General features: G+C 42.3%; 1 protein-coding gene across 1 annotated transcript in view; it reads left to right on the forward strand.

Annotated features, from left to right (window-relative positions):
- Nucleotides 1-5,171: 5,171 nt before the first annotated feature.
- The window catches only part of ADIPOR2 (adiponectin receptor 2), a 138,062-nt gene continuing 116,886 nt past the window's right edge, over nt 5,172-26,347 (forward strand). Inside the window, exon 1 of the mRNA XM_072766336.1 lies at nt 5,172-5,252. The gene's annotated coding sequence lies outside the window, so the exon portion shown is untranslated. The remainder of the gene's footprint in view (nt 5,253-26,347) is intronic.

The raw sequence follows: 26,347 nt of genomic DNA on the forward strand, positions 1-26,347 counted from the left end.
GGGGACATTCTGTGCAAACAATTGCTGGTCTCAGTCAGAGTTCTCCAGAGAGGGAGGTGGGCAGGGTGTCACCCCTACAGAGTAGGGTGTGCTTAGAAACTTCCAGTGTTTGTTAGGGACACAGAAGCACACAGCGGTGACTGGTCCAGACCTGCCCAGACGAACACACCCTGTACATGTGATAGTCACAGGCCCTAACATCGTGTCACCTAACCTTTACTCGGAGTTGAAGAATATTGGGTAATTGTGACCTTTGCTGAGGACACAGTAACACAGCTTCAGGTATTAACCAGGGCAACAATGCTAAAGAAAAATTACCTGCCAGGTAGCACACTTCTTATTTTTTCCTGCTAAGTTTTTATTTTTTAAGATTTTATTTTTTATTTTATTTTATTTTAAAGATTTTATTTATTTATTCATGAGAGATGCAGAGAGAGGCAGAGACACAGGCAGAGGGAGAAGCAGGCTCCCTGTGGGAAGCTCGGTATGGGACTTGATCCCAGGACCCTGGGATCAGGTCTTGAGCCAAAGGCCACCCAGGTGCCCCCTAAGATTTTATTTTGAAGTCATTTCTTTCTTTCTTTCTTTCTTTTTTTTTTTTGAAGTCATTTCTATGCCTAGTATGGGCTTGGAACTCACAATCCCAAGATCAGCCTCACACCCACTGAGACCACCAAGTGCCCCTTTCTTGCTCATCTTTTCACAATAGAGAAGTCAAGAAATTATTTGGAAATCAGAACTCTGAGGTGGTTTTTGTTTTTTTGGTTGTTGTTTTTGTTGTTTTGCATTGCATACAGAGAGTTTTATTTATTTCTATTTCGGTTTATGTATATATATATGTATACACACACACACACATATATATATATATATATATATATATATATATATATATATATATATATATACCATTGCCATAAGTACCTCTACAAGCTTAAGCTGTACAGCATGGTGACCTGGCTTCCATATATTGCAGAAAAACTGCCACAGTAAGTTTAGTTCTGATTTGGAAATCAGAACTCTGAGGTGGTTTTTGTTTTTTTGGTTGTTGTTTTTGTTGTTTTGCATTGCATACAGAGAGTTTTATTTATTTCTATTTCGGTTTATGTATATATATATGTATATATACACACACACACATATATATATATATATATATATATATATATATATATATACCATTGCCATAAGTACCTCTACAAGCTTAAGCTGTACAGCATGGTGACCTGGCTTCCATATATTGCAGAAAAACTGCCACAGTAAGTTTAGTTAGCACCCATCATCTCAGGTAAATACTAAAACAAAACAAAACAAAACAAAATAAACAAATAAACAAATAAATAAATAAATAAAACAAAACAAAAACCCCAGAGAGATAGAGAGAAATACTTTTTTTCCTTATGATGAGAACTTTTAGGATCTACCCTCTTAGCAACTTTCAAACGTACCATAGAGCCCTGCTAACAGTCATCAGGCTGTACATTACATTCCCAGTACTTATGTATAGAAACCGGGCTTCCTCCAAACCCACAATTTGCAGAGTTCTAGGCAGAAGTAGATTAAGCTTTTGTGGAGCTTAAAGGCTATGCAAGGGGATCCCTGGGTGGCTCAGCGGTTTAGCGCCTGCCTTTGGCCCAGGGCGTGATCCTGGAGACCGGGGATCCAGTCCCACATCGGGCTCCCTGCAGGGAGCCTGCTTCTCCCTCTGCCTGTGTCTCTGCCTCTGTGTGTGTGTGTGTCTCATGAATAAATAAATAAAATCTTAAACAAACAAAAGGCTATGCAATGGGGGTCGGGGGGGGGGGCGGCAATGAAAAAAATCCTGAATACAAAATTATGACTAGAGCCTTACAAAGCAAGAGAGAGGCCCTGGGGTTTAATCCTCATCCACCTCATGTAAGTCAACTCTGGTTCTAGGGGAAGTATGCAGAAGATTCAACGAAAATCTTACAGAGCCTTGAATTACTCATCGTAAAACATCCTCACTCCTTCTTGCCCTATCTGGATGCTGGATTTTCCCTGACAGCGCCTTCTAGTTGCAAAACCGAAAAACTCTCTGAGGGTAAAGGCTCTTCCTTCTCCAGTGCCCCCACGCTGTGGTCTGGGGGGGGGTGCGGGGGGGGTAGGTGGGTAGGTGGGGGGTGGTTCCCGCCTGCAGCTCTTCCATCCCAGAGCTTGCCCTGCAAGCCCGGCAGCAGTCCTTACCCCGGCCCACCGCCGGGGCCCGGGCCGCCTCCTCCTCGCCCGTCCCTCGGCGACAGCAGGTGGCCGCCGCTGTGGACTCGTCCCGCGCAGCCCCACAGCCCGGCTCCCGCGCCGCGGCCTCCCCCAGCCTCGGCCCTGCGCGGTGCCTTCCTGACCTCGCCTCCCGCGCTCCCTCCTCCGGGCCGGGCCCCCCGCCAGGCCGGGCCCCCTCGGACCCCAGCGCCGGCAGCCCGCCGGGGGCAGAGCGGGGCTCGCAGCCCGACCTCCGAGGAAACACCTTACTGCCTCTCCCACCGGGTCAGGGCCGGGTCAGGGCCTTGTCAGAGCCCTCAGGCAATCTCGTCCCTGCCCCGCAGGGTAACGAGGGTCTCTTGCTGGGCGCCTGGGAGGCTCGGTGGTTGAGCGCCTGCCTTGGGGTCTGAGGATCGAGTCCCGCATCGGGCTCCTCCTCCCTCTGCCTGTGTCTCTGCCTCTCTCTGTTTCTCTCATGAATAAATAAATAAAATCTTTAGAAAAATAAGGGTCTCTTGCATCTATATGCATAAAGCTTTCGTACATTCAAAGCGGCCCCCCCCCCCCCCCGTGGGGCCTTGGACGGTTCCCTCCCCACCTTGACCTAGCGCTCTCATTTCTCTTTGTTCCTTCCTCCTCCTGCTGCGGAGTTTGCTGAAGAAAAGCGCAAACCGAGCCACTGGGCCCCTAGATAGGCCCCAGCGGCTCCACCTCCCGGCTCCTCAGCTGCGTCCCCTCCCCTGGGGTCTCCTGCCCCTCCGGGTCCTCTCCCTCCGCGGACTCTGCTCCGCCCTAGGTTAGAGACTAGGAGTGTCAGGGGTTTCCGCTACTTCTCTTCCCCTCTCCCTCCAAACGTGTCCCTAACTTCACTCTTCCTTGACAACCTTCACTATGGAGAGGAGAGGAGAGGAGAGGAGAGGAGAGGAGAGGAGAGGAGAGGAGAGGAGAGGAGAGGAGAGGAGAGGGTTCGAGGAAGTTCCCCAGGGTGGTTTTGCTAATACCTCCGGAGGTGCCCTCCTTACTACCAACGCAGGGGTCTGCATTTCTGTTTCCCTTCTTCTTCTTCTGGTTTTTCTTTTAAATTTTTATTTATTTATTTGAGACAGAGAAAGCACTAGAGAGAGAGCAAGTATGAGTAGGGGGAGAGGGAGAAGCAGACTCCCCACTGGGCAGGGATTCCCCAGGTGGGACTCAATCCCAGGACCCCCCCTCCCCCCCCATCATGACCTGAGCTGAAGGCAGACGCCTAACTGACTCAGCTACCCAGGCACCCCACTGTTTTGCCTCTTGAAACACTAGCTCTTTAAGGGTGGGGACTGTCCCTCATATACCTGGTCCACGATGGGTTGCCCCATGGGTTTGTGTGCCTATGAGCCTGTGCCTACAAATATAAAGAACTAGAAGGACCATCTGAAGTTAAGAGAGCAAAATACAGAACAGGACTGCAGTGCTAAAGGAATGAATATGATACAGTATCAGTCAGATCCCTTTTGGAAGCAGGGCCACCATCAGTCTGCTGTCTTGTCTAGAGCAGAACAGGAGTCTGGATTCCTGGGGAAGAAGGTGAGACCAGAATGGATGGGCTGGCCTGCCCTCATAGTCTCTTCTCCCACAGCAGCACCGCCTGCTCTGGGCTCTTAGGCCAGCCCCCAATTCTAATCTGGATCAGGTCTTCTCTTTCACCGTGTGAAGATCCAGGGAGCCAAGGGGATCAGAGTACTTCAAAGCTCTCTCTTCCAGCAGGAGAGAGAAAAGCACTTTTTCTTGAGGCTACAGTAGGTATCTGCGAATAGCCCCCGTTTCTGGTGAGGGTTGGCTTCTGGAAGGAAGGGCACTGCTTTATTTAGTGATTCACTACGTTCTGTCCATTAGGTTGTATATCTGTGTCCAAAGGCTACAGCACCAGGGCACTGCTGGTTGCCTGTACCCAGCACCTGTGACTGACAGGTGTTAAAAGTTCAGTAAGCATCTGTGGGAGGGAAGAAAGAGCTCAGGGGTAGATGTTTCTAGGGAGGATGCACTCATGTAAGGGCCTGTAGAAGGTGCAGAAGGTCAGCCCCCTGAGAAGTTCCATGGAAGGCAAAAAGCCTCTCAGGAATGCACCACTCAGGCCAGAACAACTCATGAGCTTTTTAGATTTTTTTTTTACTTTTATTTATTTACTTTTAAATTTAAATTAAATTAATTCAATTAATTTTTAAAATATTTTATTTAAATTCAATTTTCCAACACATAGCATAACACCCAGTGCTCATCTCATCACATGCCCTCCTTAATGCCCGTCACCCAGTTACCCCATTCCCCCCACTCTGTTTTGGTTTTTCTCTTCAGTCTTATTTTTTAACCCCCCCCCCCCCCCCCCCCCGCCAAAGCAGTGCTTAACTAATGATATTTTGTGCAGCTCTTTGTATTCATGATAGAAGAGATGTGAAGAGGGCAAAGGAAATAGCTGGCTTTGTGTTCACAAAGGAGGGAAGAAAACTTCAATGAATATGAAAAGGTGTGTGTGTGTGTGTGTGTGTAACCTTTGAAGAATACACAAAAGCAAACTCACAATTGTGCACACAGCTATACATCTGTATTCTAGGGATTGGAAATCATGAGTTCACACATAACCATCTTCTGATTCCAGTGGACATCAGAAAGTTCATTCTTGTTTTCTCTGACAGTGAGAAACCTGGCTCCAAGGGGGAATATTTGAAGGAATTGAAAAGAATTAAAAAAAAGCAATAGGTCACTGTGATCTTGGCCTCCCATGTGCCAGCCTCCCTGCAATGCCTCCAAGGGTGGAGGTCAGACTAGGGCAGAAGCAGTGTAAGCAGACCAGCTTGGTTGTAGGGCACCCCTAGATTGTAAGAAGTCCCAGAAATGTCACTGCTTGAGATTGATTTAGGACACTCTATAAATATACACCAGGGCAGAGTTGAGGCAAAGCCAGCTAGAGCCTCTGTGCTTATGTCAAACCCCCAGGGTTCACTTGGGTGATCTCTGGGTAACTTCTGCTGCTGATCTTTCCTGAGATCCAGGAATCTGAGGTACGATTTTGGTTAGAATGGTATCAGATTAATTTTGGTATTTGGAGAAAACGGGAAGGGAAGAGTGAAAGAGGAGGAAGAGGAAGCTATAGATGTACCATCACTTTAAAATATTTGTAAAGACAGATAAAGTTGACGGCATACAAAATAAAATTTCCATGTGACAAAAATAATAAGGCAAATCAGAATATTAGCAGTAAACTGGGAAAATCTCTGTTGTGTACATCATGAGAAAGAGCTCATTTTCATTTGTACATGCAAAGTACAGTTGGAAGTCAATAAGACCATTTAACTCAAAAGAAAAGTGGGCAAAGGAGCTTCAAAAAAATCAAAAAGGAAGAAATATGCATGGCTTTCAAACCATAAAAAAGTGATCAACCTCATTTTCAGCAAAACAAAACCTGTAAATTCAAATTATAAGAGTATGTAAATTCAATTTTTTTTTTTGCCTAATAGATGAGTAAAGATGAACAATTTTTGGATAAATTACTGTGTGAGAGAGGGTATGGAGAAACAGGTACTAGTTAGTGGAAGTAAAAAGTGATACCACTTCTTTGGAACAATCTATCAGAATTAAAAATGCACATATCCTTTGCTCTAGGGAACCCACCTCTGCAGAATTATCCTAAACATACCTTCACATGTGTGTACAAAAACATATGCAGAGAACACTTCCTGCATCATTATTTGGGGAGGAAAAGTCTAAAAAAATCTAAATGTCTGTCAATTGAGGGAATGAATATTAAACATGGCTATTATGTAAATTGAAAAATTACTCAAAATTGTTCATTAACATATATATGCACAAATGTGAAAATATAGAAATTTACTGAAAGGATATAATAAATTTATGATACTGCTCAACCCTGGGGATGGGGAGGAGAGGGAAACAGGATTGGCTGTGAAGGTCATAGAATTTTCTGCTTTTTTCTGGTTGTAGAATATTTCAGTTTTGTCTATAACATTTCATTTCATTTATCTAAGGAAAAAAGAAACAATTATGACTAAACATTCTCATCAATTCATAACACAATGAAACTGTGTTTTATCCTCTTACTTTTCTGTGTTTTTCCAGAAGGCACGATACAGATTAGTGGGTATAAGGTGGTATCTTTTGCGTGAAAAAGGCACCTGTGTGCTTGTTTACATGGAATTGTCTCTGGAGGGGTAGACAAGGTGACAGTGTTGACCGCTGGCAAGGGGAACAAGGGAGCCTGTTAGGGGTGGGAGGGAGATTTATTTTTCACTGCACATTCCAACTGTGTATATATTTAACCATGTGAATGTACTACTTAATAATTATAAAGAGCAAACAAACAAAAAGCCGTGTTAAGAGCCAGCCGTACTTAGAGAGGAAGATAGGCGTGGCCTGCCCTCTAGGTATGGAGTCACGTCCAATTACCCTTGGAAGGAAAGGCTTCTTTTGTGCTCTGAAGTCTTTGCTGGCGGAGAGGGGGGAGAAGCAGGAGTGCACACCCTCCAATCCCCCCTGAGGGACCCATGCTAAAAGCTAGAAGCAGCCACTAACACAGAGATTATGTAATGAACAATGCAGGAAAAAAACACTGAAAAATGTCGTGTGGCAAAGATAAGTATGTTTTAGGGTGGTGGGAAGGAAACTCCATGGCCAGGCAAACTTTCAGATGGTTTTCCTGTTTTCAAGTCTGAGTCCTCGGCAAGAAAACAAAACAAACAATTCAACCAATGGAAAACAAGCCATACAAATCTAATGACAAACATGGATGAACCTTGAAGACATCATGCTGAGTGAAATAGACCAGTCACAAAAGGACGTACCCTGTATGGTTCCATTTCTATGAGGGAAAAAAAGTTGCCTACCCAGGTGGCTGACAAGCCTGACAAGCCTAAAGTCTTTCACTAGACATTTGAAGGTGCAATGCTTAACCAGTCGTATTACTGCCTCGTGATCCTTAACCAAACCCTCCTTTATTTTTTTCCCTATAAATTTTCCTTCTTTTTCTTTCTTTCTTTCTTTCTTTCTTTCTTTCTTTCTTTCTTTCTTTCTTTCTTTTTTCTTTCTTTCTTTCTTCTTTCTTTCCTTCTCTCTCTCTTTCTCTCTTTTACTTTCTTTCGAGATTTTATTGGTTTGAGAAAGAGAGAGCATGAGCGAAGAGGACAGGGAGAAGGCTCCCCTTGAGCAAAGAGCCCAATATGGGGCTCTATCCCAGGACCATGGGATCATGAGCTGAGCTGAAGGCAGATACTCAACCAACTGAGCCACCCGGGTGCCTCTCCCTGTAAGTGTTCTGAGGAGAGTGTGAGTGAGATACGACTTTGACATTCATAGGTAAGCGTGGTGTGCGTGCACTGCTAACATAACAATGTATATGTAAGGAGCCTCGGTGTCCATCGAAAGATGAATGGATAAAGAAGATGTGGTTTATGTATACAATGGAATATTACTCAGCAATTAGAAACGACAAATACCCACCATTTGCTTCAACATGGATGGAACTGGAGGGTATTACGCTGAGTGAAATAAGTCAATCGGAGAAGGACAAACAGTGTATGTTCTCATTCATTTGGGGAATATGAATAATAGTGAAAGGGAATATAAAGGAAGGGAAAAGAAATGTTGGGAAATATCAGGAAGGGAGACAGAACATAAAGACTCCTAACTCGGGGAAACGAACTAGGGGTGGTGGAAGGGGAGGAGGGCGGGTGTTGGAGGGGAATGGGTGACGGGCACTGAGGTGGACACTTGACGGGATGAGCACTGGGTGTTTTTCTGTATGTTGGTAAATTGAACACCAATAAAAGTTAATTAAAAAAAAATAAAAAAAAAAACAACAAAAAAAAACCAATGTATATGTAACTAACAACAACAAGGAAACCAAACTAAACAGACAGCTCTTAAGTGATAAAGGCAGTGAGTCTTAGATTTCCTTCACAATAGATGGAAACATCCAATAAATCCATTTCTGTTTTCTGTGATGGCCAACAGAGGAGAAAATTTGCAGCTGCGAGAGCACTCTCTGCCCCACTCCTTTCACACAAAGCCACCGCTTGCTAACAATGTTCAAGTGGATGAGATTTCACTGCTTTTTGACCTTTTCACCAGTGTCCTAACTGAATTTCTTTCCAAAGACAGTGTCATAATATATGTGAGCCAGCATATCTCAAGCTCTGCACTTTAGGGAGAGTTCTGGTCTCTGAACTTTGACTAGAACTAGGGCAGAGGGAACCTGGTATCTGGGAGAGATATTGCTGTCTACTTATGCCAGCCAAAGGCTGGTTTTGTAACTTTGTGTAGCCATGACCCAATCCCTGCTTGCCCCAACACCCACTTTATTCTGCTTTTGAAACAACAGTCTGAGTGAAAAACAAGGTGTCCTGTGGCATGTCACCCTATAGTGCCTCTACCAATGAGAGGACCCAGCTGGTGTGCCCCTCCCAGGCTTGTGCTCTGGACCCCAAACCTCCCACTTGGCACCATGTGATCAGTACATGGCCTAATGGTGGGAAAACATCACTTCCATCAGACTCAGACCAGGGAGAAATTGAAACACCCATTACTGATTGGGAAATCTAGCTAAAATATTCCCATTCAACCTTCACCCTTGTCTAAAAAGAACTTTTATTTCAGTTGGAGTTTATTTGTCCAGCAAATAGGAGCTCTGGCTCAGGGAGCAGGATTGGGGAGAAAGACAAATTGGATGCAATTTGAATCCTTGACACAGTAGTTTTTGTTTGTACCACCCTCAAACAATCTCTAATTAATTGTCAGAAATATTACAAGCTTTTGCTCTCTGAGACCAAAGAACCCTTCAATACATCTTATTTTTTCTGGTGTTAGAAAAAACAGGGCTCATTCTACACTCTTCCATAACTCCAAACAATCAGGCCACAGGTGATTCTTGGCTTCTTCCACACTCTAACCTGACTCTTTTTCTGGAAAAACATGGAGAGGCAAGTGCTAATGTCACATCCCTTTCTGAGGGCTGAGAATTTGAGGATGGAGGGTAATCCATCCCAAAGGAGGGAGAATAAATCAAACCAGGAAGGGCATGCATGGGACTGCTTGGGCCCTTTAAAGCTTTCTTTGAAGAACTTCCTTGGAGGCAACAGCTTCATCTTGGAGCAACCGTGCTGTCACCTCTTCACTTACTTCCAACTTTAACCTGCCTGCCTTAGCGTTTCCATGGCATGCAATTCTCTACACTGCCCCTCAGGTTGGCACTCTCTCTTTCTTATTCTTTCCTGTTTTTATCCCCATATTTTTCACATTGGTGGCGCAGGTCCTCCACAAAACTGGTTCATGGCAGAAATCCTGATGATTTGTTCATTCATTCACCTTGCTTTTACTGAGCACATATTTTACACTAAAGACTTAGACTTCATTCTGTTAATTTAAGAAGTGATATAATTTACAACTCTTTAAAAAAAAAATTTACAACTCTTTGAGAAGACTTTACTTGTAAATTTCTCACTTCAAGTAAGCTATAATTTCGTTTTTCGATATGAAGGTATCAGACAATGTCCAACAGAGTGTTGTGAATCACGAGTCTACACCTGGTATCTGGTAAAAGGTCTGCCACGTTGCCCCCGTGTATTTATACCCGTGAGTGCAGTGCTCATTTTACCCTGTGGTTCTCACTAGCACCAATGTTTTCATCTTGAAGCTGTATAGCTGTTCCCTGAGATTCAGAGGTACTTAGCTTTCCACCTTTGAAAAAACAGCATTTTAACTTCACCAATACCGCTAAATACATACTGTTTTCTCTCCCACTAGCTCTTAAAGCTGGATGTTCTCGGAGCTTCACATCCCTACCAGGCCCATCCCCAGTGCACAATAGTAATGAGAAGTACACAAGCTTCAGCCTAAGTCCCATTGCTTTAATTCTGGTGCCCAGAGGTCTGCTGTTTCCTTCCTAGTTTCTCACATTGATCCCATAGGTCTGGGTTTTTTCTTGGTTTCCTTGTCTAGGCTTCTAGTTTCCTTTTTTTTTTTTTTTTTTTTTAAGATTTTATTTATTTATTCATGAGAGACACACACAAAGAGAGAGAGGCAGAGACACAGGCAGAGAGAGAAGCAGGCTCTGTGCAGGAAGACCGATGCAGGACTTGATGCCAGGACTCTGGGGTCACACCCTGAGCCGAAGGCAGACGCTCAACCACTGAGCCACCCAGGCATCCCAAGGCTTCTGGTTTCCTATTGAGATTAAAGACTGTGGTGTCTATGTCTTCCCGGTATTGGTTCCTTTAGGCACCCTCTAAAGTTTGATGTGATCCTGGTGAAGCTGTGAAGGTTGGCTTCATCTCCCTCCTAATCCCCAGATAATAAAGTATGGGCCTGTGGCCTAGGTTGGCCAGTCAGAGGACTCTATCTTCCTTGACTGTGGTGGTTGGTTCAGGAATAAGTAGAACCCACGCCAGCCCAAACAGAGCCCTTCTTAGACCTTTTTTTTAAACTTAAGATACCTGGAGAGGATCCCTGGGTGGTTAACAGTTTAGCGCCTGCCTTTGGCCCAGGGCATGATCCTGGGGTCCCGGGATTGAGTCCCGCATCGGGCTCCCTGCATAGAGCCTCTTCTCCCTTTGCCTGTGTCTCTGCCTCTCTCTCTCTGTGTCTCTCATGAATAAATAAATAAAACTTAAAAAAAAAATAACTTAAGATACCTGGAAAGATGTTCTCTATCTATTAGGACTGTCACACTTGGAGAAAGTGAGACAGGAGTAGCTAACAGCCATCTTGCCTTTGACAACAGAGCCTACATTAAGGGGAAGACAAGCAGGGGCAAGGATTATTGCTTCCAATCTTCATGCTTAATTTGAAATTACATAAATAGATAGATTTACCTATTTATCAATCTATTATCTATCTCTCCCTCTCTCTCCTCTATCCATCTCTATCTATCTATCATCTATCTATCATTTATCTAATCTTTTGCCATTTGACTTTGCAGCACCTCCCACTATAGTAAATGTAATTTACATCCATGTCCATTGACTTTGGTCTTGGCCATATGACTTGCTTTGACCAGTAGACTATGGGTGGAAATGACTAGTGTGCCCATTCTAAGTTGAGGCCTTATTACTTTCCACCAACAATTTTGGATCTCCTGTTCTCGCTCAGGAAGAGAACAGATAGCTGTTCATCCTTCTGGTTTCATCCCAGGATGAAGACATGGAGTAGATCTGTAGCCAACCTGAAGCCTAGAGTCCACCTGAGCCCAGCCACATCCAGCCAAAACTAGTCTAAACATAGTCAATCTGCAGACCTGTGAGCATGAAATAAATAAATGTTTGTTGTCATAGGCCATTGACATTTTGACATTACTTGTTACATTAGCATTTGAGATTTGAGTGCTACTTGCTATAGAGCATGAGTATAGCAAACCTATACTGAGTTCTGAGTGTATCATTTAAACCCTTGATCACATTGCATCTGAGGTCAATGCCACTCGATTATGTGAGTTGAGTTTCTATTAATAGGAACTAAACAATTCTTGACCAATACAAAAACCCTACCCTTCTTAAGATTTTGACTAGTCATTACCAAATCCCTTTACCAGAATATTGATTCTGTATATCTGCTGGAATACTGACATAAGTAGTAGATTACCACAGCAATTGCACTGTTGCCACAGCGTGACCTTTAATCTCACCCAACACCCAACACTTTTAATGGGGCTACTATATCCCAAATGTCAAATAATCATCTGTCCCTTATCCTCGGGGCTGATATCTACCCTAACTATGGCAGAACTTGCCCTGGGATGCTTCCCTTTTTAGCCTCTGCCACCGGGTCTGTTTCTTCAGTTCCTTTGGTCTACTTAACATTTGCCTGTACCCTTGTCCACAAACCTACATATCTGAAATAGAATCTATTTTACTATGATTTACTGAGATCATGACCTGAGCAGAAATCAAGAGTCAGACGCTTAACTCTTATCCAACTGAGCCACCCTGGCGCCCCACTACTAATCTACTTTCTGTCTCTATGGATTTACCTGTTTTGGACATTTCATATAAATGGAATTAGATCATTCTCTCACTTATCTTGCATTTTACTATGACAATGTAAATATGGTAAGTATAAAAAACAGGGCAGCCTGGGTGGCTCAGCGGTTTAGCTCTGCTTTCAGCCCGGGGTGTGATCCTGGAGACCCAGTATAGAGTCCCACATCGGGCTCCCTGCATGGAGCCTGCTTCTCCCTCTGCCTGTGTCTCTGCCTCTCTCTCTGTGTGTGTCTCATGAATAAATAAATAAAATCTTTTAAAAAAAGTATAAAAAACAAATGCAAGATAAACATTTTTTCTTTAATTCGTGAGTTATCTTTGACTACTTCAAATAGAATGTTGTTTTCTAACTTACCCTGAATTCTATTCTGGAGTTAATTTGTGAGAAGAGGAAATCTGAAAATGTAGATCAACTTTGTCAGAATCTAGAAATGGGACGATGGCGAGCAAAAGTGGTGGATATCTTTCCATGGAGCAGGTGCATAGCTCCAAGAAAATTAGAGGGGATTATTTATACAGCATATATTTCTATAGTATAGATGACATTAGGCCAAAATTTTAGAGTGCTCTTTGGACTCTTTAATTCTTCTTTTTAAAGGACATTTATAAGATATTTTAAAAATTTTAAGCACAGATAATATAGAAAACAAATAGCAAACACTTCTATTCTCACAAAGGTTTTTTTTAAAGATTTTATTTATTCATTTATTTATTCATGAGAGACATGGAGAGAAGGCAGGGACACAGGCAGAGGGAGAAGCAGGCTCCCTGCAGGGAGCCCAACATGGGACTTCATCCCAGAACTCCCGATTCACGCCCTGGGACAAAGGCAGATGCTCAACTGCTGAGCCACCCAGGCGTCCCACAATCTAAGATTTATAACTGTATACTTTTGTCCTATGAGCTTTATCTTTATTTCTCTGAAGAAATAAAATATTATGAGTGTAGCTAAAAGTCCTTTTAACCACCATTCTTAGTTCTTCCCTCTCCCTCTCCATCCCATGAGCAGATAAGTTCTTCTTTTTGATTCAGATCAATGTCATTTACTATTCAAGTTGTTTTAAAACTTGTTTTTAATCCATGTGTTTTTGAGATATGTGCACACAAAACTGCATGGATCTAGTTTATTCCTTTTAATGACATCACAGTATTACACTATCCATATACCATATTTTTTATCCATTCCTCTACTGATGTATATTTAGGTTGTTTCCAGTTCTTTTGCTATTCTGGAGAATGTTCTAAGACCATTCTTGTATGTGTTCTCTAGTGCACTGCACAGGAGCTGACATGTTACTCAGGATCTCTCACCTCCTTTTGAAAAATACAAGAAACTTTAATTTTATACAGCACCACCTTATCATACATGCTATTTCATGAGGTGCTTTAGTTCCACTTTCTTTATGTATTCATCATCAATATAATATACACTTAGACAGTGAATGCATATTTAGATTTATTTAAAGCTTTATCAGTTTCTTTGCTCACCATTTTTTCAGGGATCATTTATTTTTTCTTTAGTATGTGTATGTATGTGTGTGAGAAATAGAACATGCAAATAAAACTATATGAAAATGTGCAAGTACTACAGCCTTTATGTATGAGTAATGTGAGATCTGAGATACACTTTGAAATAACCTGGGAGGGGAGAAAGTTGGTGATGGCATAGATGAAGTAATATTGGTTGTGTTCTGAAGATTATTGAAGTTGGGTTATGGATACAAGGAGCTTATGCTATTTGCTCTATTTTTGTGTATAACTGAAAATTGTCATACATGTTAAGGAATTTAGAAAAAAGAAAAAGCACTGTACTGGCAGCAAAGGTCCTGGGCTCCCACACTCATTCATCAGCTGACTAGCTGTGTCACTTTTTACAAGCCACTTCCTTCCTCTAGGTCTCAAGTTTCTTCTCTTTAAAATGAGAGTTGAACCAGATGATATTTAAAATCCCTTCCTGCTTAGATATGGCCGGAAACATCATAAATCCTTTTCATTTTGCTATTGTTTTTTATTTTTATTGAGATATAATTCCCATACCATAGAATTCACCATTTTAAGTTGTACAATTCAGTGGTTAGTATATTTATAAGGTTGTATAACCATCACTACCATTTCATCCTAGAACATGTTCATCACTCCAAAATGGAATCCCATACTCATTAGCAGTCACTCAAAATTCTTTTCTTACCATAGTCCCTAGCAACCACTAATCTACTTTTATTTATTTATTTTTTTGTAGGAATGAGGGAGGGCAAGAGGGAAGGGCATAAAGAATCCTAAGCAGATTCCATGCCCAGCATGGAGCCCAGTCTCACAACCCTGAGATCATGACCTGAGCAGAAATCAAGAGTCAGACACTTAACTCTTATCCAACTGAGCCACCCTGGCGCCCCACTACTAATCTACTTTCTGTCTCTATGGATTTACCTGTTTTGGACATTTCATATAAATGGAATTAGATCATTCTCTCACTTAGCAAAATGTTTTCAAGGATCATCCAATTGTAACGTGTACTAGTACTTCATTCCTTTTTATGGCCAAAGAATATTCCATTCTATGGATAATACATTTTGTTTAATCACTTATCAGTTGATGGATGTTTGGGTTATTTACTGTTTTTGGCTCTCAGGAATAATGCTGCAAGAAACATTCATATCTATGTGTTTGTGTAAACATATCAATTCTCTTTAGCATGAACCTAGAGATGATGCTGAATCATCTATATTTAATTTTTTGAGAAACTACCAGACTGTTTTCCACAGTGAGGCATCATTTTACATTACCACCAGCAATGCTTAAGGGTCCCACTTTTTTCACATCCGCACCAACACTTGTTATTGTCTGTGGTTTCTTTCTTCTTTCTATTTGTAGCTATCCTGGTCATTATGGTTTTTGATTTTTTTTTTTAAATTAATTTTTATTGGTGTTCAATTTACCAACATACAGAAAAACACCCAGTGCTCATCCCGTCAAGTGTCCACCTCAGTGCCCGTCACCCATTCCCCTCCAACACCCGCCCTCCTCCCCTTCCACCACCCCTAGTTCGTTTCCCCGAGTTAGGAGTCTTTATGTTCTATCTCCCTTCCTGATATTTCCCAACATTTCTTTTCCCTTCCTTTATATTCCCTTTCACTATTATTCATATTCCCCAAATGAATGAGAACATACACTGTTTGTCCTTCTCCGATTGACTTATTTCACTCAGCATAATACCCTCCAGTTCCATCCATGTTGAAGCAAATGGTGGGTATTTGTATTTTCTAATTGCTGAGTAATATTCCATTGTATACATAAACCACATCTTCTTTATCCATTCATCTTTCGATGGACACCGAGGCTCCTTCCACAGTTTGGCTATTGTGGCCATTGCTGATAGAAACATCGGGGTGCAGGTGTCCCGACGTTTCACTGCATCTGAATCTTTGGGGTAAATCCCCAACAGTGCAATTGCTGGGTCGTAGGGCAGGTCTATTTTTAACTCTTTGAGGAACCTCCACACAGTTTTCCAGAGGGGCTGCACCAGTTCACATTCCCACCAACAGTGTAAGAGGGTTCCCTTTTCTCCGCATCCTCTCCAACATTTGTTGTTTCCTGCCTTGTTAATTTTCCCCATTCTCACTGGTGTGAGGTGGTATCTCATTGTGGTTTTGATTTGTATTTCCCTGATGGCAAGTGATGCAGAGCATTTTCTCATGTGCATGTTGGCCATGTCCATGTCTTCCTCTGTGAGATTTCTCTTCATGTCTTTTGCCCATTTCATGATTGGATTGTTTGTTTCTTTGGTGTTGAGTTTAATAAGTTCTTTATAGATTTTGGAAACTAGCCCTTTATCTGATATGTCATTTGCAAATATCTTCTCCCATTCTGTAGGTTGTCTTTTAGTTTTGTTGACTGTATCCTTTGCTGTGCAAAAGCTTCTTATCTTGATGAAGTCCCAATAGTTCATTTTTGCTTTTGTTTCTTTTGCCTTTGTGGATGTATCTTGCAAGAAGTTACTGTGGCCGAGTTCAAAGAGGGTGTTGCCCGTGTTCTCTTCTATGATTTTGATGGACTCTTGTCTCACATTTAGATCTCTCATCCATTTTGAGTTTATCTTTGTGTATGGTGAAAGAGAGTGGTCCAGTTTCATTCTTCTGCATGTGGATGTCCAATTTTCCCAGCACCATTTATTGAAGAGACTGTCTTTCTTCCAGTGGATAGTCTTTCCTCCTTTATCGAATATTAGATGACCATACATTTCAGGATCCACTTCTGGGTTCTCTATTCTGTTCCATTGATCTATGTGTCTGTTTTTGTGCCAGTACCACACTGTCTTGATGACCACAGCTTTGTAGTACAACCTGAAATCTGGCATTGTGATGCCCCCAGCTATGGTTTTCTTTTTTTTTAATTTTTTTTATGGTTTTCTTTTTTAAAATTCCCCTGGCTATTTGGGGTCTTTTCTGATTCCACACAAATCTTAAAATAATTTGTTCTAACTCTCTGAAGAAAGTCCATGGTATTTTGATAGGGATTGCATTAAACGTATAAATTGCCCTGGGTAACATTGACATTTTTACAATATTAATTCTGCCAATCCATGAGCATGGAATATTTTTCCATCTCTTTGTGTCTTCCTCAATTTCTTTCAGAAGTGTTCTATAGTTTTTAGGATATAGATCTTTTACCTCTTTGGTTAGGTTTATTCCTAGGTATCTTATGCTTTTGGGTGCAATTGTAAATGGGATTGACTCCTTAATTTCTCTTTCTTCAGTCTCATTGTTAGTGTATAGAAATGCCATTGATTTCTGGGCATTGATTTTGTATCCTGCCACACTACCAAATTGCTGTATGAGTTCTAGCAATCTTGGGGTGGAGGCTTTTGGGTTTTCTAAGTAGAGTATCATGTCATCGGCGAAGAGGGAGAGTTTGACTTCTTCTTTGCCAATTTGAATGCCTTTAATGTCTTTTTGTTGTCTGATTGCTGAGGCGAGGACTTCCAGAACTATGTTGAACAGCAGTGGTGAGAGTGGACATCCCTGTCTTGTTCCCGATCTTAGGGGAAAGGCTCCCAGTGCTTCCCCATTGAGAATGATATTTGCTGTGGGCTTTTCGTAAATGGCCTTTAAGATGTCGAGGAAAGTTCCCTCTATCCCAACACTCTGAAGGGTTTTGATCAGGAATGGATGCTGTATTTTGTCAAATGCTTTCTCTGCATCTAATGAGAGTATCATATGGTTCTTGGTTTTTCTCTTGCTGATATGATGAATCACATTGATGGTTTTACGAGTGTTGAACCAGCCTTGTGTCCCAGGGATAAATCCTACTTGGTCATGGTGAATAATTTTCTTAATGTGTTGTTGGATCCTATTGGCTAGTATCTTGTTGAGAATTTTTGCATCCATGTTCATCAGGGATATTGGTCTGTAATTCTCCTTTTTGGTGGGGTCTTTGTCTGGTTTCAGAATTAAGGTGATGCTGGCCTCATAGAACGAATTTGGAAGTACTCCATCTCTTTCTATCTTTCCAAACAGCTTTAGTAGAATAGGTATGATTTCTTCTTTAAACGTTTGATAGAATTCCCCTGGGAAGCCATCTGGCCCTGGACTCTTGTGTCTTGGGAGGTTTTTGATGACTGCTTCAATTTCCTCCCTGGTTATTGGCCTGTTCAGGTTTTCTATTTCTTCCTGCTCCAGTTTTGGTAGTTTGTGGCTTTCCAGGAATGCATCCATTTCTTCTAGATTTCCTAATTTATTGGCGTACAGCTGTTCATAATATGTTTTCAAAATCGTTTGTATTTCCTTGGTGTTGGTAGTGATCTCTCCTTTCTCATTCATGATTTTATTAATTTGAGTCTTCTCTCTCTTCTTTTTAATAAGGTTGGCTAATGGTTTATCTATCTTATTAATTCTTTCAAAGAACCAACTCCTGGTTCTGTTGATCTGTTCCACAGTTCTTTTGGTCTCGATATCATTGAGTTCTGCTCGAATTTTAATTAACTGTCTTCTTCTGCTGGGGGTGGGGTCTATTTGTTGCTTTTTCTCTAGTTCCTTTATGTGTAAGGTGAGCTTTTGAATTTGAGATCTTTCCAGTTTTTGAATGGATGCTTGTATTGCGATGTATTTCCCCCTCAGGACTGCTTTTGCTGCATCCCAAAGATTTTGAACGGTTGTATCTTCATTCTCATTAGTTTCCATGAATCTTTTTAATTCTTCCTTAATTTCCTGGTTGACCTTTTCATCTTTTAGCAGGATGGTGCTTAACCTCCACGTGTTTGTGGTCCTTCCAAACTTCTTGTTGTGATTAAGTTCTAATTTCAAGGCATTATGGTCTGAGAATATACAGGGGACTATCCCGATCTTTTGGTATCGGTTCAGACCCGATTTGTGACCCAGTATGTGGTCTATTCTGGAGAAAGTTCCATGTGCACTTGAGAAGAATGTGTATTCAGTTGAGTTTGGATGTAAAGTTCTGTAGATATCTGTGAAATCCATCTGGTCCAGTGTATCATTTAAAGCTCTCGTTTCTTTGGATATGTTGTGCTTAGAAGACCTATCGAGGGTAGAAAGAGCTAGATTGAAGTCACCAAGTATAAGTGTATTATTATCAAAGTATTTCTTCAGTTTGGTTATTAACTGGTTTAAATATTTTGCAGCTCCCACATTCGGGGCATATATATTGAGGATTGTTAAGTCCTCTTGTTGGATAGATCCTTTGAGTATGAGATAGTGTCCCTCTTCATCTCTCACTATAGTCTTTGGGGTAAATTTTAATTTATCTGATATAAGGATGGCAACCCCTGCTTTCTTTTGAGGACCATTTGAATGGTAAATGGTTCTCCAACCTTTTATTTTCAGGTTGTAGATGTCCTTCTGTCTAAAATGAGTCTCTTGTAGACAGCAAATAGATGGGTCCTGCTTTTTTATCCAGTCTGAAACCCTGCGCCTTTTGATGGGGTCATTAAGCCCGTTCACGTTCAGAGTTACTATTGATAGATATGAGTTTAGTGTCATCATATCTATTCAGTCCTTGTTTTTGTGGATTGTTCCACTGAACTTCTTCTTAAAGGGGAATTTTAAGAGTCCCCCTTAAAATTTCTTGCAGAGCTGGTTTGGAGGTTACATATTCTTTCAGTTCCTGCCTGTCTTGGAAGCTCTTTATCTCTCCTTCCATTTTGAATGAGAGCCTTGCTGGATATAGTATAGATCTGGAGTATAGTATAGTATAGTATAGATCTGAGAGCCTTGCTGGATATAGTATAGTATCTAGTATAGCTAGATATAGCTGGATATAGCCTGCCAGGTCTCTGTGGAGAGGTCTGCTGTTACCCTAATATTCCTCCCCATAAAAGTCAGGGACTTTTTTTCTCTTGCTGCTTTAAGGATCTTCTCCTTATCTTTGGAATTTGCAAGCTACACTATGAAATGTCGAGGTGTTGAACGGTTTTTGTTGATTTTAGGGGGGGATCTCTCTATTTCCTGGATCTGAATGCCTGTTTCCCTTCCCAGATTAGGAACGTTTTCAGCTATGATTTGTTCAAATACATATTCTGGCCCTCTGTCCCTTTCGGCGCCCTCAGGAACCCCAATTAAACGTAGGTTTTTCTTCCTCAGGCTGTCATTTATTTCCCTTAATCTATCCTCATGGTCTTTTAATTGTTTGTCTCTTTTTTCCTCAGTTTCCCTCTTTGCCATCAACTTGTCTTCTATGTCACTCACTCGTTCTTCCACCTCGTTAACCCTTGTCGTTAGGACTTCTAGCTTGGATTGCATCTCATTTAATTGATTTTTAATTTCTGCCTGATTGGATCTAAATTCTGCAGTCATGAAGTCTCTTGAGTCCTTTATGGTTTTTTCTAGAGCCACCAGTAGCTGTAAAATAGTGCTTCTGAATTGGCTTTCTGACATTGAATTGTAATCCAGATTTTGTAACTCTGTTGGAGAGAGGGCTGTTTCTGATTCTTTTTTTTGAGGTGAGGTTTTCCTTCTAGTCATTTTGCTCAGTGCAGAGTGGCCAAAAACAAGTTGTATTGGGAAAAGGAGAAAAAGAGAGAGAAGGAAAGAAAAGAGAAAAAGAAAAAAGAGAAAGAAGAAAAAAAAGGGGAAAAAGAGAAGAAAAAGAAAAAGAAAGAAAGGAGAAAAAAGAAAAAAGGGGGGGTGGGAAAAGCAATCAGAAATCAAGAAGAAAGAAAACAAAAGCACAAAACAAAACAAAAAAAAAAAAAAAACAAAAACACAAAAACAAAAACAAAAAAAACAAAAAAAAACACGGGGGAGTGTCTTCAGATTCTGTATACTTTAAGTCCCTTGACTTCCCTTGGAACTGGTCCGTCTCCTTGGTCTTCTGGGGGAGGGGCCTGCTGTGCTGATTCTCAGGTGTTAGCACTTGGGGGAGCTGCTCTGCCCCTGCCTGGTGCAGGGCTCGGTGGGGGTTGTTCACCCCGTGAGGCCCCCGGAGGAAGCCACAGTGGCGGGGGCAGCTCTGGGACCCTGGAGTCAGCTCCCGCAGTAGCTCCGGGGCTCTCCGTCTGCAGGGCCTGGGGGCTCCCGGGCGGGGCCGCTGATCTGCTCAGCTCGGGACAGGAGCGTCCTCGCTGTCCTGGGCCCTCCCGGCCTCTGCCTGTCCCGGGGGAGGCCGGATCCTGGGCTGTGTCCCGGCGCCCTGTGCTCCGGGGCCTGCGCTGTTGGATTCGCGCTCCCGCCCCGCAGCCCCCTCCGCGGAGACGCCGCCTGAGCCCCTCCGAGCTGTTCCCGGAGCCGCGCCGCCCCCTCCGCGGAGCTTCTTCCTCCGCCCGAGCCGCCGCCGCTGAGCTGCTCCCGGAGCCCCGCAGCCCCCTCCGCGGAGCCGCCGCCCGAGCCCCTCCGAGCTGTTCCCGGAGCCGCGCCGCCCCCTCCGCGCGGAGCTTCTTCCTCCGTCCGAGCCGCCGCCGCTGAGCTGCTCCCGGAGCCGCGCAGCCCCCTCCGCGGAGCCGCTGCCCGAGCCCCTCCGAGCTGCTCCGGGTCCCGCCGAGCGCTGCAGCCTTTAGGGAGCTCGGCGCAGCAGCCTTTAGGGAGCTCGGCGCATCTCCCCGGGGCTCAGTTCCTCTGTTACTGTCCCAGGGAGCCCGAGGGCATCCCTGCCTTTCTGGGGATCCTGCTCCAATTCCCGGGGAGCCCCTTTCCGCGGGGAAGGTTGGTGCAGCTCCTGCTCCTTCGGGACGGGGCTCTCCTGTCCTGGGGACACTCGCCCCGGCCTCAGCCTGGCTCCTCGCGGGGCCCCTCCCCCTTGGAGGCCTTTTGTTCCTTTATTTCTTTTTTCCCGTCTTCCTACCTTGATAGAAGCGCGAACTCTTCTCACTGTAGCGTTCCAGCTGGTCTCTCTTTAAATCTCAGGCCGAATTCGTAGATTTTCAGGATGATTGGATGGTTTTCTAGGTAATTTGTTGAGGACAGGTGATTTGGAGACCCTGCTCTTCCGCCATCCTGCCCCTCCCCCCTGGTTTTTGATTTTTTTTTTTAATTTTTATTTATTTATGATAGTCACAGAGAGAGAGAGAGAGGCAGAGATACAGGCAGAGGGAGAAGCAGGCTCCATGCACCGGGAGCCTGACGTGGGACTCGATCCCGCGTCTCCAGGATCGCGCCCTGGGCCAAAGGCAGGCGCCAAACCGCTGCGCCACTCAGGGATCCCTGGTTTTTGATTTTTATGCAAAATGATTTGCATTTCCCTAGTGACTAATGATGTTGAGCATCTTTTCAAGTGCTTTTTGGCAATCTATAGATGTTCTGTGGGGAAATGTTTCTTCAAATATTTTGTCTTTTTCTTTTTTAAGTAGGCTCCCTGCCCAAAGTGGAGCTGAGATTAAGAGCCTCATGCTCTACCAAATGGGGAAACAGGCACCCCTGTCCATTTTTAAATGAGCTGTTTTCTTTTTTATTGAGTTATAAGTGTTCTTGATATGTTCTAGATCTAGACTCCTATCAAAATATGATTTTAAATACTTCTCCCATGTTGTGACTTGTCTTTTTTCTTTTTTGTTACATAAAAGACTTTCCTTTTTAAAAAGATTTAATTAATTTATTTATTTGAGACAGAGAGAGAGAGAGAGAGAGCATGATCAGGGGGAGGGGCAGAGGGAAAAGGAGAGAATCTTTTTTATTTTTTTTTAAGATTTTATTTATTTATTCATGAGAGACACAGAGAGAAGGCAGAGACATAGACAGGGAGAAGCAGGCTCCATGCAGATAGCCCAATGTGGGACTTGATCCCAGGACTCCAGGATCACACCCTGAGCTGAAAGCAGACACTCAACCGCTGAACCACCCAGGCATCCCAAAAGGAGAGAATCTTAAGCAGACAGCCTGCTGAGCATGGAGCTGGATGCATGGCTAAACCCCACAATCCTGAGATCATGACCTGAGCCAATATCAAGAGTCAGATGCTTAATAGACTGAGCCATCCAGGCTCTCCCAAAGTCATTTTATAAAATCTAATTTATCTATCTTTCTTTGGTTGGCTATGTTTTAGTTGTCATATCTAAGACATTGTTGCTAATCTGAGATCATGAAGATTAATACCTATGTTTCCTTCTAAGAACTTCATCCTTTTAGTTCTGACATTCGATCTTTGAGCCATTTTGAGTTAATTTTTGTATATGGTGTGAGGTAGAGGCCTAAATTTATGATTTTGAATATGCCCCAGCACCATTTATTGAAAAGACTATCCTTTCTCCAAATGAGCGATCTTGGCACCCTCGTTGGAAATCAACTGACCATAGATATATGGGCTTATTTTTAGACTATTCATTCTATTCCATTGATATGTTTATTCTTATGCCAATATCATATTGTTTTGATTACTGTAATTAATCAAACTTTGAAGTAAATTTTGAAGCTGAGAAGTTGAAGTTGAAGCTGAGAAGTGTAAGCCCTTTGACTATTCTTTTCAAGATTGTTTTGGCAATTCCATGTTCCTTGCTTTTTCCTGTTAGTTTTAGAATCAGTTTTCTACTTCTACAAAAAAGGTTATTGGTATTCATAAATCTAATTCCTATCAAACTACTCAATGAGGACTTGTTTAACTTGTTTATTGTTGTATCTCCAACACCCAGCACAGGGATGGACTGAGAGTAGGTTCTCAATATTTTATAAATGAATGGGGAAAAAAGTAGTTTATTTGTTTTTAAATATTTTATTTACTTATTCATGAAAGACACACAGAGAGAGGCAGAGACACGGAGAGGGAGAAGCAGGCTCCATACAGGAAGCCGGATGCAGACCAATCCCCTAACCCCAGGATCATGCCCTGAGCCAAAGGCAGACGCTCAACCACTGAGCCACCAAGGCATCCTTTTTAAATTTAATTTAATTTAATTTTTTATTTTTTTAAGATTTTATTTATTCATTCATGAGAGACACACACAGAGAGGCAGAGACACAGAGGGAGAAGCAGGCTCCATACAGGGAGCCTGATGCAGAACTTGATCCAGGCATCCTGGGATCATGCCCTGAGTTGGAGGCAGATGCCCAACTGCTGAGCCACCCAGGCATCCTGGAAAAAAAGTAGTTAAAAAAAATAGCAATAAAATGTACCCAAGCCATGATATAGAACATTATTATACCTCAAAAGCCACTTGTGGGACGCCTGGATGGCTCAGCGGTTGAGCGTCTGCCCCTGGCTCAGGGCGTGATCCTGGAATCCAGGGATCAAGTCCTGCATCGGGCTTCTTGCATAGAGCCTGCTTCTCTCTGCCTGTGTCTCTGCCTCTCTCTCTATGTGCCTCATGAATAAATAAATAAAATCTTTAAAAAAAAGGGGGGGCACTTGTATGTCACTCCTTGATCAAACTTCCTCATCATTTCTGTGCTTTTTTCTTTTCTTTTTAATTTTTTTAAAGATTTTATTTATTCCTAAGACACAGAAAGAGGAGAGGGGTGGGGGGAGAGAGAGAGAGAGAGAGAGAGAGAGAGAGAGAGAGAGAGAGAGGCAGAGACACAGGCATAGGGTGAAGCAGGCTCCATGTGGGGAGCCCGATGTGGGACTCGATCCTGGGTCCAGGATCAGGCCCTGGGCTGAAGGCGGCACTAAACCTCTGAGCCACCCAGGCTGCCCCACTTTTGTCTTTTAAAGCTGACTGCATCAAGACAGTGTGGTACTGGCACAAAAACAGATACATAGATCAATGGAACAGAATAGAGAACCCAGAAGTGGACCCTGAACTTTATGGTCAACTAATATTCGATAAAGGAGGAAAGACTATCCACTGGAAGAAAGACAGTCTCTTCAATAAATGGTGCTGGGAAAATTGGACATCCACATGCAGAAGAATGAAACTAGACCACTCTCTTTCACCATACACAAAGATAAACTCAAAATGGATGAAAGATCTAAATGTGAGACAAGATTCCATCAAAATCCTAGAGGAGAACACAGGCAACACCCTTTTTGAACTCAGCCACAGTAACTTCTTGCAAGATACATCCACGAAGGCAAAAGAAACAAAAGCAAAAAGGAACTATTGGGACTTCATCAAGATAAGAAGCTTCTGCACAGCAAAAGAAACAGTCAACAAAACTAAAAGACAACCTACAGAATGGGAGAAGATATTTGCAAATGACGTATCAGATAAAGGGCTAGTTTCCAAGATCTATAAAGAACTTATTAAACTCAACACCAAAGAAACAAACAATCCAATCATGAAATGGGCAAAAGACATGAACAGAAATCTCATAGAGGAAGACATAGATATGGCCAACATGCACATGAGAAAATGCTCTGCATCACTTGCCATCAGGGGAATACAAATCAAAACCACAATGAGATACCACCTCACACCAGTGAGAATGGGGAACATTAACAAGGCAGGAAACAACAAATTTTGGAGAGGATGTGGAGAAAGGGGAACCCTCTTACACTGTTGGTGGGAATGTGAACTGGTGCAGCCCCTCTGGAAAACTGTGTGGAGGTTCCTCAAAGAGTTAAAAATAGACCTGCCCTACGACCCAGCAATTGCACTGTTGGGGATTTACCCCAAAGATACAGATGCAATGAAACGCCAGGACACCTGCACCTCGATATTTCTAGCAGCAATGTCCACAATAGCCAAACTGTGGAAGGAGCCTCGGTGTCCATCGAAAGATGAATGGATAAAGAAGCTGTGGTCTATGTATACAATGGAATATTACTCAGCCATTAGAAACGACAAATACCCACCATTTGCTTCCACGTGGATGGAACTGGAGGGTATTATGCTGAGTGAAGTAAGTCAATCGGAGAAGGACAAACAGTGTATGTTCTTATTCATTTGGGGAATATAAATAATAGTGAAAGGGAATAGAAGGGAAGGGAGAAGAAATGGGTAGGAAATATCAGAAAGGGAGACAGAACGTAAAGACTCTTAACTCTGGGAAACGAACTAGGGGTGGTGGAAGGGGAGGAGGGTGGGAGGTGGGGGGGAATGGGTGACGGGCACTGAGGTGGCCACTTGATGGAATGAGCACTGGGTGTTATTTTGTATGTTGGTAAATTGAACACCAATAAAAATAAATTTATTTAAAAAAATAAATAAAGCTGACTGCGTATCTAACCGAAAACAATAAATTAGATAGTTTTGCCTATATTTTTAAAATTTTGTATAAGTAAAATCATATTGTATGTATTCTACTGTGACTTGTTTATTTCAAAACACGTTATGTTTTGCAATTCATTTATGCTACTGTAGCTTTTAAAAATTGAAGTATAGTTGACATACATCATATTAGTTTTCAGGTGTACAACATGATTTGACATTTCATTACAAAATGATCACTACAATGTCTAGTTTTCATCTGCAAAAATCCTTTGCAGTAATTGGCTTATTCCAATTTTCTATTTTTTTCATGAATCAGTTTTGGAAGACTATGTTTCTATCAATTTATCTATTTTTTTCTAGTTTGTTAAATTTGTGGTTATATAATTGTTCATAGTGATTTCTTATGATCCCTTGTATTTCTCTGATATTAGATGCAAAATGTGACATCAAAAACAGAAAGTTACGGGGAGGTGTAAAAATATAAAGTGTTAGAATGTATTCAAACTTGTTATCAGCTTAAGATAGACTGCATTTTGGTGTCACAATTCACATCTTTTTATTTTGTATATCCCTTTTTTTTTTT

The sequence above is a fragment of the Vulpes vulpes genome, chromosome 8, assembly GCF_048418805.1.
Source record: "Vulpes vulpes isolate BD-2025 chromosome 8, VulVul3, whole genome shotgun sequence".
Lineage (NCBI taxonomy): Eukaryota > Metazoa > Chordata > Mammalia > Carnivora > Canidae > Vulpes > Vulpes vulpes.